Source organism: Hetaerina americana, unplaced genomic scaffold (genome assembly GCF_022747635.1).
Source record: "Hetaerina americana unplaced genomic scaffold, ioHetAmer1.1.p SCAF_3, whole genome shotgun sequence".
NCBI lineage: Eukaryota > Metazoa > Arthropoda > Insecta > Odonata > Calopterygidae > Hetaerina > Hetaerina americana.
Window position 1 is genome coordinate 69,382,599 of NW_027286874.1, and position 14,286 is coordinate 69,396,884.

At 43.3% G+C, this 14,286-nt stretch overlaps 1 protein-coding gene across 1 annotated transcript in view; it reads left to right on the top strand.

Annotated features, from left to right (window-relative positions):
- Nucleotides 1–14,286, top strand: part of fax (failed axon connections) — a 355,181-nt gene that overhangs the window by 84,663 nt on the left and 256,232 nt on the right. The gene's annotated exons all lie outside the window — the stretch shown is intronic.

Below are 14,286 nucleotides of genomic sequence, written 5' to 3' on the forward strand. Positions count from 1 at the left end.
CATTTAAGATGGTATTTGTAGCTATAAAATAAAGTGGAAAGTAAATGAATGGAAATAATAAGTGTAGAGAGAAATAAACCAAATTCTGCTTAATATATTATTAATATAAATATTTTGGGGGTCCTTCGCTCCTCCGAAAAAGGAATTCGAGCGGTGTAACATATCCTAATCTGTAGTAGTGAGAAGCATTGAAGACAGGACACCGACCGACACATTAGCATCAGATTTATCGGTAGTCGGCATTTATAAGGCGTTTAAGGGCGCTTGGACTAAGCGATTAGGAAGAAAGCGAAGGGGAATACACATATCCCTCTTTGCTCTTCCCAACGTTATGAGTTCAAAAGATTTCCTCCCCTCTCTCACCTCCTATTTCCAAAGCTACTCCCTTAGCCCCATCACTCTTGCCGAGATAAAAGTGATTCTCCAAGTTTCTTTTAAGCCAGCACCCCCTCCCCCCTTCGCTTACTCCGTGAATGATTGAACAGACAGTGGAGAAAGATGCCCCTCTCGCCAGGGAAAAAGAAAAAGCGAGGTGGACCGAGGAAGTGCCGCGATAATGAATATGCGATCATCTATCCTCCTGACGGGAAATTGAGAAGACGGCGACCGCTTCGTGTGTAGCGTTTGGCAATCGCTGCCAAGTTCTCATCGGACCATCCTACAGAAAGAGACTAGCTGCGTGGCTCCGCCTGAATTCCGTCAATTTCGCGAAATCACGGCCGGGCTGCCGCCCGAGAGGTTGTGAGGAGCAGGGGAGGAACCATAGAGCATAGGGTATTCAAGGTGCAAAGTGACGTCACTTATGGTACGGCATTTATCTTTCGCTGGTTTTCGCTTGTTTACATCCGCCGAAACCATTGTCGCTGTTTCGTGTGTGGGTGAGGATTTTGATAATTGCAATTTTGAGGGTGAATTTAAAGTGATACGTCGACATATTAGTTAACATAGCTCTCTGTTTATAAAAAGAGACGTTTCAGGCGTGATATGGTGGAATATCATGATTAATTAAAAATAGCAATTTTCCACAAAAATAAAATTTAATGCGACCGGTTTCAATGTTACTACATCATCATCAGGTCCTGATGATGATGTAGTAACATTGAAACCGGTCGCATTAAATTTTATTTTTGTGGAAAAAAAAAATCTCTGTTTATATTAAATAGAAGATTAATCTAAAAGCTTTTACTTTGCGAGTAACGACGATTTGTGTGCCGTGCCGAAATTTTAATATTCTGAATTCATTCTATTTTGTCTGGCGAAAGTTCATTGCCAGGGGACAATAATGGTTCATTATGATATCTCTTTGTTTCTGACGCACATGGTCTATGAAATTGGCTTTGTTTTACGCTGCCATAGGATAACGAGAAACTTTTAATTAACCAAGGTAGCATAAGTAGTGTTCTTTTCTTTGGAAACACGCGCGTTATGACTTCTTTAGAGGAGCGAGAAGCGACTTCATCCAAAGCCTTAATTGGGTTTGGCATCAAGTCAAGTCACTCGCGTATCCATTCGCTTAATAATTTAAGTTTAGACTTCAAGACTCGTTTCGAAATGGCATAGCTACATTTCCTGAAAGTTAACCTTTTTGATCGGGCGTAGAAAAGATTTCACTTGCATTGCGCATACTGAAATTCTACGTCGCACCTTTGGCCTAGTCGTGAATATCCCATTCGGATGAGATCATCCTTTACGGGGGCCGTTCACAACTCCCAGTCCAATACAGGCTAATTCGCTAAACGACTGTGTCTGACGGCTTTTTGGGATTCGTCTCGCCCCAATTTTCCGCTCTTTGAACTCCATTCCCATCGCCCCCGAGAAGCTGTCACGCTTTCGTAAACCCGTCACTTCTCGCCTAAAAATCCCCTTCTTCCATTCGCCTAAACAGCTTCCCAGGAGTTTTCGTTTCGAGACTCCGTCGAGCGTTTATCTTGAGACTGAGAAAATCCGATAACAGTCTTGGGATGGGTTTTTTTGAAAACAATATTTTCACCTTCTTGTTTCTCCCCATATCTCCGAAGCAAGCATCAGGCTCGTGTAACAGCAAGACAATCTAAGAAGTTAAGTTTCGGTTAGCTTTGGGCATATTTGTCACAATTATTGCATCACCTAATATCAAAACAAATGTGCTCGTGCCGTCGATTAGATTGGCTGGAAGAACTTCGTAAGAGTAAGCGATCCAACAGTTAGGAATATTAATTGGATGTGGAACATCTGTGATATTGATACTGGTATTAATATGATCTGAGCCCACGAGTCCACGGCGGTCAAGGCCAAAAAGGGCATTTTCTCTTGCCTTGTGACCCCGTGTTTGTAGGCGGATACGTAGAATAGCCATTCAATTTCTCGCATATGGGTGTGTCAAATTTTTCCTACCCCATTTGTGAACACTTGACTCTGGTGCAGTGTCTCTGAGTGTGGTGATCTGTGATCTCAGCCCCCTTCTTGCCCCCCGCACAACATTTCCGCCGACCGATGGCGGAAATGGCCGTTGGTATCAAATAAAGTCGTGGGTGGGGGTGGAAGGTTCGTGTGATCTAGAGGACGACGGTGATCAAACACCTCCCTCTCGAGAACTCCCTCATCCGTCTTCATCATGGGGGCAGGGTTCTTTCGCACTCGTGCGCCACTCCCACCCGCCCCTCGCGGGAATCGGAAGCGTCCTCCCATGCGCCTCCATCTCTCCCTCCCTGTATCGAAGGCATTTCCTCTGCATCCGTCGCGGGGGTTACCACAATCCATCCACCCTTTCTTTACTCCTCTTCCCTCTATCTAAAAAAGTTGCCCCGCCCCATTTTCTGACTCCACTGCCCTACCAACCCCTTCTTCCTCCTTCCCTTCCCCCCTCTCTCTCTCCCTTCTTAAACAGTTCCAGGCTTCCCGAGGAGTGCAAGGAGTCCTTTTTTTCTCCTCCACGTGTATTTATATTCCCCCCTCTCTTCATTCTCGGGGGCCATTAATAATGATGCAGTATTTATTTTTTTCTGGAGGAGAGCTATGAAGAGAGGGTGTGTGTGTGTAGTGTGTGTTTGAAATCCTCCTCCCTCCTTCCTGGCCTCTTCCCCCCCACCCCCACTCTCGCTCCCATCCTCCCTCGTACCACATTGGGACCATAAATTCCATTTTCCGAATTTCTAATTCCGTCGAGCTTTGGCCCCCGCCGACGACGCCGAGGGTCGAGTGAGGGGAGGAAGGGAACGAAATTTATCTCGCGTTGGATCTCTCCAACTCTCTCGAGCTATCGTTTGTGTTTGTTTGCCGGCGCTCTCGACGCGATGATGGCCGGTAGTGATTGGCGCCGGGATTTTTCTTTTCACAAGCGGAGCCGTCGGGAAGCCATTAACGGGAGATCTCCTTTCTGCTTCCATTGGTGGTTTGTGGAAAACCTTGCCGAGTCGTGCGTGTGATTCTGGGGGTCTTTGCGGTTCGCACGATTTCATCAAAAGTGAGAGACGAAGTGGTGAGTGGAATAATTGAATGGGTAGAAATATTCTGGGGCATTATACGGGAGAGAAGCGGATGGATTTGGTACTCTACGAGGCACGGCGGATCCCTGAGGTACACAATGGAAGGAGAATGAAAAGGAAAGGGTACAAGGGGAAGCAAGATTCAATTTAATTCAGGAAGTAGTTTTTTCGATAGCCCCTCAGCCAAATGTAAATGGCTATCCCTAAAAGAAAGTGACTATTTCCCCGGTCCTATGTCAGTTGGCGGGGTAGATACGATCGGATACCCACGTTGTTTTCAGGCATGCTGAAATTAACGTCGGCATTTTGTCAGCTGCTGTAAATTCACGATATAAACTGATATCCAATAGTGGAAAATATATATACTTGTGCGTTGCGGGCGTTGAAATTTAGATGAATAAATATATTGTAGCTAGTGATTTGATTTGTAGGGTATAAAGATGTCTGCGATATGTTGAACATAAAATATTTAGCTTAAAATATTAATTAAGCATTTTATTCTTTCCCTTTTAAATATTTTTAATGAAACAAGTCACCTTCTGGACATCTGTTAAATCCCCTCTGACGCTACGTCCCGGGCGTGTAGCCAAGGTTACATGTGATTCAGAAACCCAAGTAGTCTCCCGACATGCATCTCCTCTCCATCCGACCATTTCATGTAAGTTATTTAAAGGAGCGCGTGGGTGTCTCGGATGCCCATTACACGGACATTCGAAACTTAAATCAGTATGTGCCGTAGCCTTCTCCATAAATTGGGGCTTGCATCGAAGGATACTCTCTGCTCGTGGCAACGTTGCTTTGAAAGGTACGCGGATTAGAAAATGAGTCCCTGGAAAATAGATACACTTGCTGAAATTGCCATGGGAAAGGTCTTGGCGGGGCAGAGAGACCGGCTTGCGTAGCTGATCAAGTTCGAGTTGTCTCTTCCGTGATGTGGAACATAATTGCTGCAGATATAATTAGTTATCCTTCTAGTTTGTTTCTTTTAATCGGAAATTGTGATTAGTTATTATAATGCGAACATTTAAATACTTGAATCAAGATGTAAGCGAGTGAAGGTATGTGGATGTAGTATCATGACAACAAACTCTGTCACTAGCGCGGTATATAGTTCATTTACAAAATATTGCAAGTATTAAAAAACATCAACAAAAAATGTTCAAATAACCTATAAATATTCCTTATTATGTCAAAATAGACAGTATTAGTTGCAGTAAAAAGGAATTTGTCATAATAAAAACAAAGCTATGACTACAAAAAAAATTATCCTTCATATCCTTCAAAGAGTGTATACTTTTAAGAATAGATGTAAGGCATGTATGTAATAATTTGATTGATGTGTGGTGTATTGTATTATATGTAATAGCTTAATTTTTTTTATTTATCTTTGTTTTTCTTGCTGATTAATGGTTGTAAATGGGATGGGGATTCACTTGTTTTGTTAAAGAGATTTGTGTTTTGAAGTCTGGTTTTATGTATTATCTTTTGCGATTATTTGGGACTTGTGTGCCACCTGACAATGTCTATCAGCACATTTGTATTTTTAATAATAATAATAATATTTGCTGCATTTATATTCTCAGTACAATTTTTAAAAGATCAAATCAAAACAATTGACCAGTTATCAAATGTCTGCTACTTTCTGGGAGGCTTTGGATTTCATGTCTATATAAGATTTTTATGATACATATACATATATATGTTATAAAAATCTTATATATATTTATAAATACACATGAACGTGCCCGCATAAAAAAGTTCTCTTCTTTTGCCGGCCGGTCGTGCGTCAAGTCTCCACGCACCCGCGCTTCATACAGCCGTGTGGCCTCGAGCCACACGGCTATATGAAGCGCTAGAGTTATCTCCCGGCACCCTCCCTTTCCGTGGAGCTTTGGATGGCTTCAGGCCCACCTACCACAATCTTGTATCTTTTTTTCTTCGCATCTTCATCCCATGTGACGCCATCACGTCGACCGTATCGTGTCATTCTCCAGCACTTCATTCATTCTTTCCCCCCGTAGTTTCCTCATATTTGCTCCCCCTTCGGGAGATCGATCATGGTGCGAGTAATTGATGGTTGCTCCGCCCCCTCTCTTTTTGGACGGTACGAGATGTGCGTCGATAGCTGGAACCAATATTTCATCAAGACTTAAGTATGTACCCCTAGGTTATTATGTTGACGGGAAAATAACTGTACGCATGTTAATCGTCAGTGTAACGAGAGCAGCCTTTCTAGCGCTATTTCCCAAACTCTGACGAATCTCATTCGTGTTGCGATGGCTGTAGAGACTTTCTGTACAGGTTATCGTATATCAATGAATGCTCAGTCGGCACAGCGCAGTAAGCAGTTGATTGTTCGGTGCGCTGTGGACGCGCATTTCGCAATTCACTTCGATCAACTGCTGCATGAAGGAAGGCTTGCCGTTTAAGCACCCTTATCTATGTTTGATATCGACTCAACAATTATATTACTGATGTCGTATCGTCCATATTGCTCAGTTTACCCTATGTAGGAATATATACATGTATACACATACATACACACAAAAACATGCATACACACAATGGAATGCATACCATGCAGTAGTGCCATGCTAGTAAGCTCCTTCCTTCCCCCGTGGGCACTTCCTTCTGCCTTTTTTCCAGTCTTCCTCCCCTTCACTTTCCTTCCCCCTTTACCCTCTCTGCATTTGGCATCAACAATCTTATTCCACTACTCCCTTCTCATCTTTCATCCGTTTTCGCATATTCTCCTCATCCTCAACCCAACCTCCCTCCTTGGAAAAGAGAGAGATATTTTTTGTCTTCCGCCCCCTTTCTTTACTCCCCCTCCACCAGACGTGGCTGCGACAGTCTGTCGCTGTAGTGGGTCTTTCCCACTACAGCGACAGCTTTAAAATATTCATTCCTCTTTTCATCTTCTCCTCCTTCCTCTCCCACCTCGTCCTTTCCGCCCTCTCACTCAATCTTCCTTCCTCCGCCTCCCAATTGCCACATTCGTCCCAGCCCCTCCTCATCTCCCCGTACCCCTAGCCGATCTCCACTCCCTCTCCCCTCCGAGAGTCAAGAGCCCGTGTCCTCCTCGTCCTCGCCCCTCTAACGAAGGAAGGATCCGTGGAAGAAAGGAATTTGCTCTCCTCTTTCCAGATCCCTCTTCACACGAGAGCCCGCAGGGTGCGGAGGTGGAAGAGGGTATGCTGAGGGCTCCTTTCAACGATCTGGAGCAGTTTAATGCTGAGAACCGATTGCTCTATTCTTGTTATAATTTCGTAACAATTTCCTTCTTGAGTGTATTTGGTGAAGGGGTGTCATAATTGATTCGTTATGAGCAAGGGGAATAGGTTGTTTTAGTTCATAGATTGCCGATTATTGATCATATAGTGGTCCCTTTTGCGACTGGGATAATGCATATTTTTAATTGCCTGCATCTAAACTTTCGATACACCAAAAGCGAGCCCCTAATTATGCAATCGTTGAAGTGTCTTCAAAGTAGCATGCTTTCTCATTGCTGGAGGTAACCAAATGATGCTTTTTCTTCCTACTGCTCATGGGCCCAGCTTTAAAATAGAATGATTCAAACAACGAAAGATGACAGTCTAGTTGTGATGAAGCTCTTCCTTTTCTTCCACTTTATTGACATTTGAATCTTTCGAAATATCTCAAGGATTTGAAATGATGATTTGACCGTTAGATTTCGAAGCTAATTCAGTGGCAGACATCGTTTAAGCGTTAGTCCCAGAGTGGATGGGAGCGTTCCGCAAGTCCTTTGCGTAAGTGGCCCCTCGGGTGCTGGCGCGAATGGCCTGGAGGCGGTGAGTCAACCATGCGGAGTCCAGATCCGAACGAAAGTGAAAACGTCTTAGGTCGTTTCGATTCGCGCTTGTCTTCCTCTGCTTATGATGCCTTTTATCCCACGCTACCGCAGATGCCCTTCCAAAAGTTGCCCTCTCCCTGTTTCTTTGTTTTTTTTTGTTCCAACTGCAAAAGGGAGGAAGGGCTGGGGCGGATGAGGTTAGCTACATTCCTCGCTCTCGCCCTTCCGACCCCCGGGAATTCTCGTCGACCCTCCCGGAAGGAGAGAGGGAGAGCAGGCCATCCCCCTTCGCCCACGCAGCAATCCCGCACGGGTGCTCGCTTTGCCATTCGGGCCTCCGCCGTCGAACTTAATTTCCTTTCGTCTCCACCCAAAAAATTATCCTTCTCCGGCCAAACCCCCAAGCCTTGCAAGTGGCCTTAGGATTTCCTGGAGCAAAAAGTGGAATGAAATTCGAAAGACAGCCACTAGTTTGCGATCAAGCCATTATAGTCGTCACCAATTAACTTATTACTTAGCGCGTTGCGTGGGTGTCATTGTGAGTTATGTTGAAAATTTGAACGCTGTTGTGGAGTGTAGTCGACTGGCTGCGTTTGTAGCTGTTATGAGCGAAGAATAGAATTCACCGAAACCAGATCATTGAAGTCAGGTTGAATGGGATTAGAATTTTCAGCCTTTTCTCCGTGTCTTTGCGCGTTTCTTGGAATGGAAAGCCTTCTAAGTTATAGTATCTCGGAAAATGGATGAAATGCATCATAAGAACGACTATCCTCCGACCAAGGTTGATTGTGAACAAGTGTTTACTTTATAAAAAACATGTATAAAGTTTGTTAAGAAATAATATCATGCATAGCGTGTAAATTAACGGCTTAAGAATCATTTAATCTCAAACTTATAAACCACCCCTTTATCTTTACTACTCCTTGACGTTGCTGTGTGCGAAATTACATGCATCCACGTAACAGCAAGTAAACGGGTTATATTTTGAAAAAAACTTATACTAAGTCGCATTTCAGTTCCGAGAAACATTTATCTTCATCAAATATGTCATTATTTGGTTAGATTTCCTAAATTGTCTAACGCAGTTTACATGTTCTCACCCTCATGCTAGCTACGAACGCACCACGAAAGTTGCGGACGCAGCGGCGACCGCCGCAGCCGGACGAGGGAATATTGGCGCCAGAAAAATACATATGGGCTAACGAGAGCCATTCGGGGACGGGGGATGGAAAGAGATTAAGACCGAGGAAAGAGAGCACTTGGTGGTTGGGGTGACGTCATTTCCGGAAAGGGCGCTTGAACATCGCGGAGGGTAACCGCGCGTGTGTCTGATGCGTGCTTAATAACAGTTGTGGGAATTGAGAGATTTGTTTTATTTTTTTTAGCAGGGGGGAAAAAATGAGTGAAATTGACGATTCGTGGTGACTTGCGTGGAATGGAGAGTGGGGACCTTGGTCGCGGTCGGAATGCGCGGGGGAGTGGAGACTTTTTAATTGTTGTTGTGGGAGGGGCGGGGAGGTCAGCGAGGGGAGAGGGGTGAGGGTGGACGAGATTGAGGATGGTGGGGAGAGAAAGGAGAGTGACTAGGAAAAGGCAGCGGGAGCAAATCCAAGGGAGGAGGGGGAGAGAGCGACACCGACCCCCCCCCCTCCCCGGTTATCCCGCAGCGTCGTGTTTTCATTGCGAAAGAAGTCCTCTTTCTCTTTATGACGCGTGGAGTCAGAGCGCGGAGTAGGCGATGTTGGGTCGGAGACGGAGGTTGTGCCGGGTAGACGGCAAGTTTTGTTTCGTCTCTGACCTCCCCTCTAAACCCCCAACAGCGTCCAACTGAGCAATGCCTGGCCCCCTGGGGAGGGTAGGGCGTGGACGGTTGGGGCGCAGTGGTTCTAAAGCCGTGGGCCAGCCGCGGCCTACCTTCGTTTGCGGGAGGGTCACGGCCGACGGTAGGAATTATAAACGGAAACTATCATCTCCGGGATAATCAGGGGGTCTACGTAAACATTTATCCAATGCTTATTAGAATCACACCTTGAGTAGCTGAGAGGTATATTCCAGGAGGGTGGTCTCGTCGGGGCACACGAGTTTGACCCTGGAAATGCTCAGGAAATAGTGCGTCGTAGGTTAAAAACTGTTAATGGGGTTCCGGCAATAAAATATCAGTGAGAAATTAAAACCTCCGAATTGATAATTGTAGGGCCTACTCCGAGCTTTTGTTTATCCATGGAGTTTTTGCTGCATGTTCTCTCGCGTAGTGATATATCTCCTTTCTTCCCGTTGCTTTGGAGATTAATAAGCAAAATATTTTAAATATTTTCGTCTCTAAAGAACTTCTTTTATCCTATTGAGATTTTTTGTCACTGCATCAGGTTCCATCTTCTTTTCTCATAGCATTTCATTCGTATTTTATATAAATGTGGTGTATAGTTATCTCGTTTTCGCCAGAATTCTCTAACATGGCGATAAGAATGAATGAGCGAGCGTTTCACATGAATGAATTGGGAGGTGATAACCAAAATGAAAATGCATGATACAAATTTTAATTTCAGACGCGTGATAAATATAGCCAGTTTTGTCTGTTATGAACTGGAATAGTTTCCTTGTCGAATAATCAATTCTTCTGCGTGTCCTCATGAAAATTGATCTGAGAGTTGGGGGGCAAAAATATTTGTCATTTTCTATAAGGTTATTGCTTATTGTTGTACTAAAGTTTAATGTAATTCCTCTTCTTCTGTCACTTGGAAAAGGTTTCTTTAGATTCAGTAGTATTTATCGCAAGCCATATGACTTACAGTATGTACTCGTATGGTGACTAAAGTTGATATAGGTGACTCCATATGTATTTAATTAGAATTAAATCAATAATTGATACATCACGGGTTTAGATTTTATTTAGCATAATTTAAAGTTCTTGTAATTAATAATATGTATATTTATCTCTTTCTAGGTGAGTTTGGTGACCATAGCTGCGAGATCGTACCTACTTTCCATGTTTTCGAGCGATTTTTAGCGTGAGTTTATCTAATTAATATACATTAGAAATAACTATCACTTCTATTACGTGGCTTGAGCAGCTTAACTGTTTGCTTCTAATGAGGGTTTTAACTTATTTTTTTAAATGTTATTTTCTATTTTACTCTGAAGAAGAACTGATTTAATCTGATTTTATTTATTAAGTTTGGTCGAGAAATAATTTTTTTGTTGAACTACATATCAGTTACATTCGTTCCCCAAGTAAACAAATGGCGGATATTCTAGAAGCATGCCACCATATACGAGCCACCATATTCAGTTGAAATGTACGTGCCTCGTACATTTCAACTGAAGGCAACAATTAGCCACACATTTTTATTTTTTAGTTGTAACTATATTCAAGATACCTTTTATGTATTTTCAAATATTTTCTGCCTTGTTCATGACATTGCGTTATCATTTAAGCTTGGTAGAAAAATATCTCTCAATAGAGATATTTTTATAATTTTTCCCCAGGAAAATGTGAGATTTAAAATGTGTGCGTGATTCATTCAATGCCGGCTTATTTAGTAGTGGGGTATCTATCTTCCCTCATCTTAGTGATCCAGATTCTCTTCCTGGAGACAACTGCGTAAATTTCCTCATAAAAATACGCGAATAGAATGAAGTGTTTAATGTATAATGTATCCATAAATTATTTAAATGTTTAGTGATCACAGAGATTGAAGGAAATATCGTAAATCTGGAGTGTTGAAATTGATAGTATTATTTTTTGATGAATATAATTTACTCGAGGGGAGAATTTAATTCATTTTTTCTATTTGTTTCGCTAATACAAGATTGATTAATGAAAAGAATATTCTATAGAATTATCGGAGGTAGTATGCGCGCGAATGTGAAAATTTGAGTCGAGCGCAGGAATGGCCGTCGCGTCGCCAGTTGCGGGAGAAGTGTTGGGAGAGCTACCGTCTCTTTCGATTTTGGGTTTGTCGGGCGTGGGTAGGCGGAGTCGGGGGTAAATGTGTTTGAATCATCATGCGGTGAAGGGCTTTGATGGAGTCGGAGCTTGATGAAGGATGTAGGATTTGGGGGCGGAGGAACCGCTACCGACCTGCCTCCCATGTGCTAAGTGTCAGAGGTTGGCGGGAGGGCGAAATCCTTTTAATCACATTACGATGCGGGAGGGTCGGAGCATCCGGCCGGTCAACAGTATCGAGCGAGTCTCATGACTACCAGGTGAGATTTCGGGACGGAGGCAGTTTCCGGGGATTGGATAGGTGAGGTCGGGATTTTCGATTAGTTTTGTCACCCTTTCCCGACCGCGCTCACCTCTACCACTAGCCCCTCCTCTCCCTTCTACCTCACCCTCGTTCCCTCAGTCGCTCTCTTCCCATCCGGTCCTCTTGAATACTTCAATCTCTCCACCCCATCTCACCTCTCTCTCCCGCTCCTCAAATTGGTTGTCTGGCCTGGTGGCGTGGCTCTCCCTTTACGGTGCGGGAAATTTTGGTTGCTTATACTCTCTCATCCTATCCCCCTTAATCACTTTCGCTTCAGAAAAGCCGTGCATCTAAGCGTAGTGATGAAAGTAGGGATTAATGTCTGAATTTAGGATAAAACATTCTGTATCTACTTAATTTATCCCCGCAACATCTCACTTTAACCGCCGTGTATCTGTAATTCCAAATATGAAGTTTCTGATAACTTGCATCTTAACTTGCTAACGCAATTGTCTCGGAGATATAGGGGTGTTAATGTTAACGTGAAGGTTGGCTTTTTGTTTAAGTTGATCAATTTGTTGTGTGTGTGATTTATGCCTTTGGCCATAATTTATCTCATACCAAATGTAACGCAAAATCTTTTGATAATGTTAATCCATCATGGCCAAAATTTGCTTGCAAAAAATGCTTTTTTAGGCACCCGCTTATTATTTTCATTGATGTCTAAGTACCATCTCGGTCGATCAATAAGATTTTAATTAGCCCTATGTGCCTATAATACATGTATACACAGGTAGATCGTCTTATGGGTTAGTAGGTTTTCCTTCTGTGTCTCTGCAGTCATGGTTTCAGTGATTGCTTTATCATAACTTTTATCCTTCAGTGTGTGATTTTCTTTTTCCATCAAACTGTTTTCAATACTGGTTTGAAAAATTTCCAGTGGTTCAAAGTTTTTCGAATTAGGGTTAATTTTCTTAAATGGAGGAAAATTTCATCTTCTTAGCCACGCGAATCCAGCACGTAAAAAGTAGTTTAAATGTGAAACCCAGTACCTATGCTCTCTTTTGATAAAGATCGTATTCTTCGTTTAATTTCCCCTTTCAATGGTTTTCGACCAAATGCAGTGAGGTAAGGTCTTGTGTTTGTCAGTGTTTGCATTTACGTTCCTAATAAAACGTACGTGTCATCGTATGAGGATCATTTTAGCTTGTTGGAAATGAGCATTCTCTCGCCAAACTTAGGAAAAACTGCCATGTTGCCATTCACTCTCTGTTTTGCCTTTATTATATTTAACCATATCCTTTTGAAAATATGAACCAATAGAGGACCCTGACCTGTTACTTGAGAAATTACAAGATACTGCAGTCTTCCTTCCCACGTTCGCCTTTTTGCCCACCCAGATTCTCTCGCCTCTTGTTCCCTTTCTCTCCTTTGCCAGGGATGGCCGTGAATTTGAAACGGCTGTCTCCCTTCTCCTCTTTTGATGGAGAAACTGGGAGGAGCTTCAATTGGTGCGGCCTTCGCACTGATTCCTTCCACCTTCCCCCGCCATTCCCCCTCTCATCCCTCACTTCTCCCCCTCACCAGTCCACCTGTCTCAATCTCTGCTTCAGCGAGAGTCATTTCCTGTAATTCTAACGTCCATCCCGACGAATGCCTCTCGTTCGGACGAAAACCAAAGATAAGACGGGAAGAGTTTTCTTTCATGCTTTTTCTCCTATCACTCTGCCCAAGAGGCTCTTGCTACGCAGGGTAGAAGTAAGATTGCCTACCATTACAGCACTATCTAAGAGGCTTCGCAGTCCAGTTTCAGCTAAAAAACCACACGCTACTATGTTCCCGTCAAGTATTACTTATGACAAAAAGCGCCCAAAATATTGCCAATGACTATGGCGTGTCGTTTTAAATTATTATTCGACTACTCTCAATTCAATTCTAGATTAATCTGCCATTTGGGGTCACCGGGGTGCTTTCAAGGGCATATATTCGAAGACTGGAGTCAGCATAGGTCATCAGCCTGATGTGAGAAAACCACATGAGTGTAAGCTTACGCTTTGCACGTCACGATCGGAGGGGAAAAAACGCCGTTGCGACGAACGAATTTTTTTCTGGTGGTTGAATGATTATAATGCGCGATGGAACGCCGTCGGGCTCCTTAAAGCTGCCAAATTTTCCCTTAATGTTCTAGTCTGTTATTTTTATGCCAGGTAATTTCCGTTGGTACAGTAGCGTTTATCGGCTGGAGAGGGGTCGTTTCGGGGACGTTAAATATAGTCCTTTCGGCTGTCTCAATTGACTGGTATGCCTTTTGATTGGGTTTGCCTCCGTATCCCGCGAAGCTCAAATGTAGGAGAGTGTGATTGCTTACATATATTATTGACTTCTCTGTATTGGTACGCCCTCGTGGACGATAATCTTCTGCTATCGGATGATCAAGGTTTATAGTTGGCTCGTTTCGGGCGTCATGCTTCTAATACTATATTCTGGAACTTTCACGTGTTACGACCCGCAAACAAGCGATTCACCTTGTCTGAAGCGTTATACGGTCCGGAACAATCCCCCAAAATCATTTATAAAAAAATCATTGATAGAAATGGGCATTCTATGTGTCGGTTGGTGGTTCAGTATTGATTTGCGGGTCATGGGCGTGCAATTCATTTTCACCAAGGATACCCACCTTCTTCCTCTTAATTTTGCGGGTTGTGTGTTAGCAAGAGCGAAGGAAGACCCTTCGGAGAAGAGCATGTGCCAGCATTTATGCACCCAATACTTATTTATTTTCAGTTTCAGTTCTGAAGTTCATTGGAACGGTGTACTT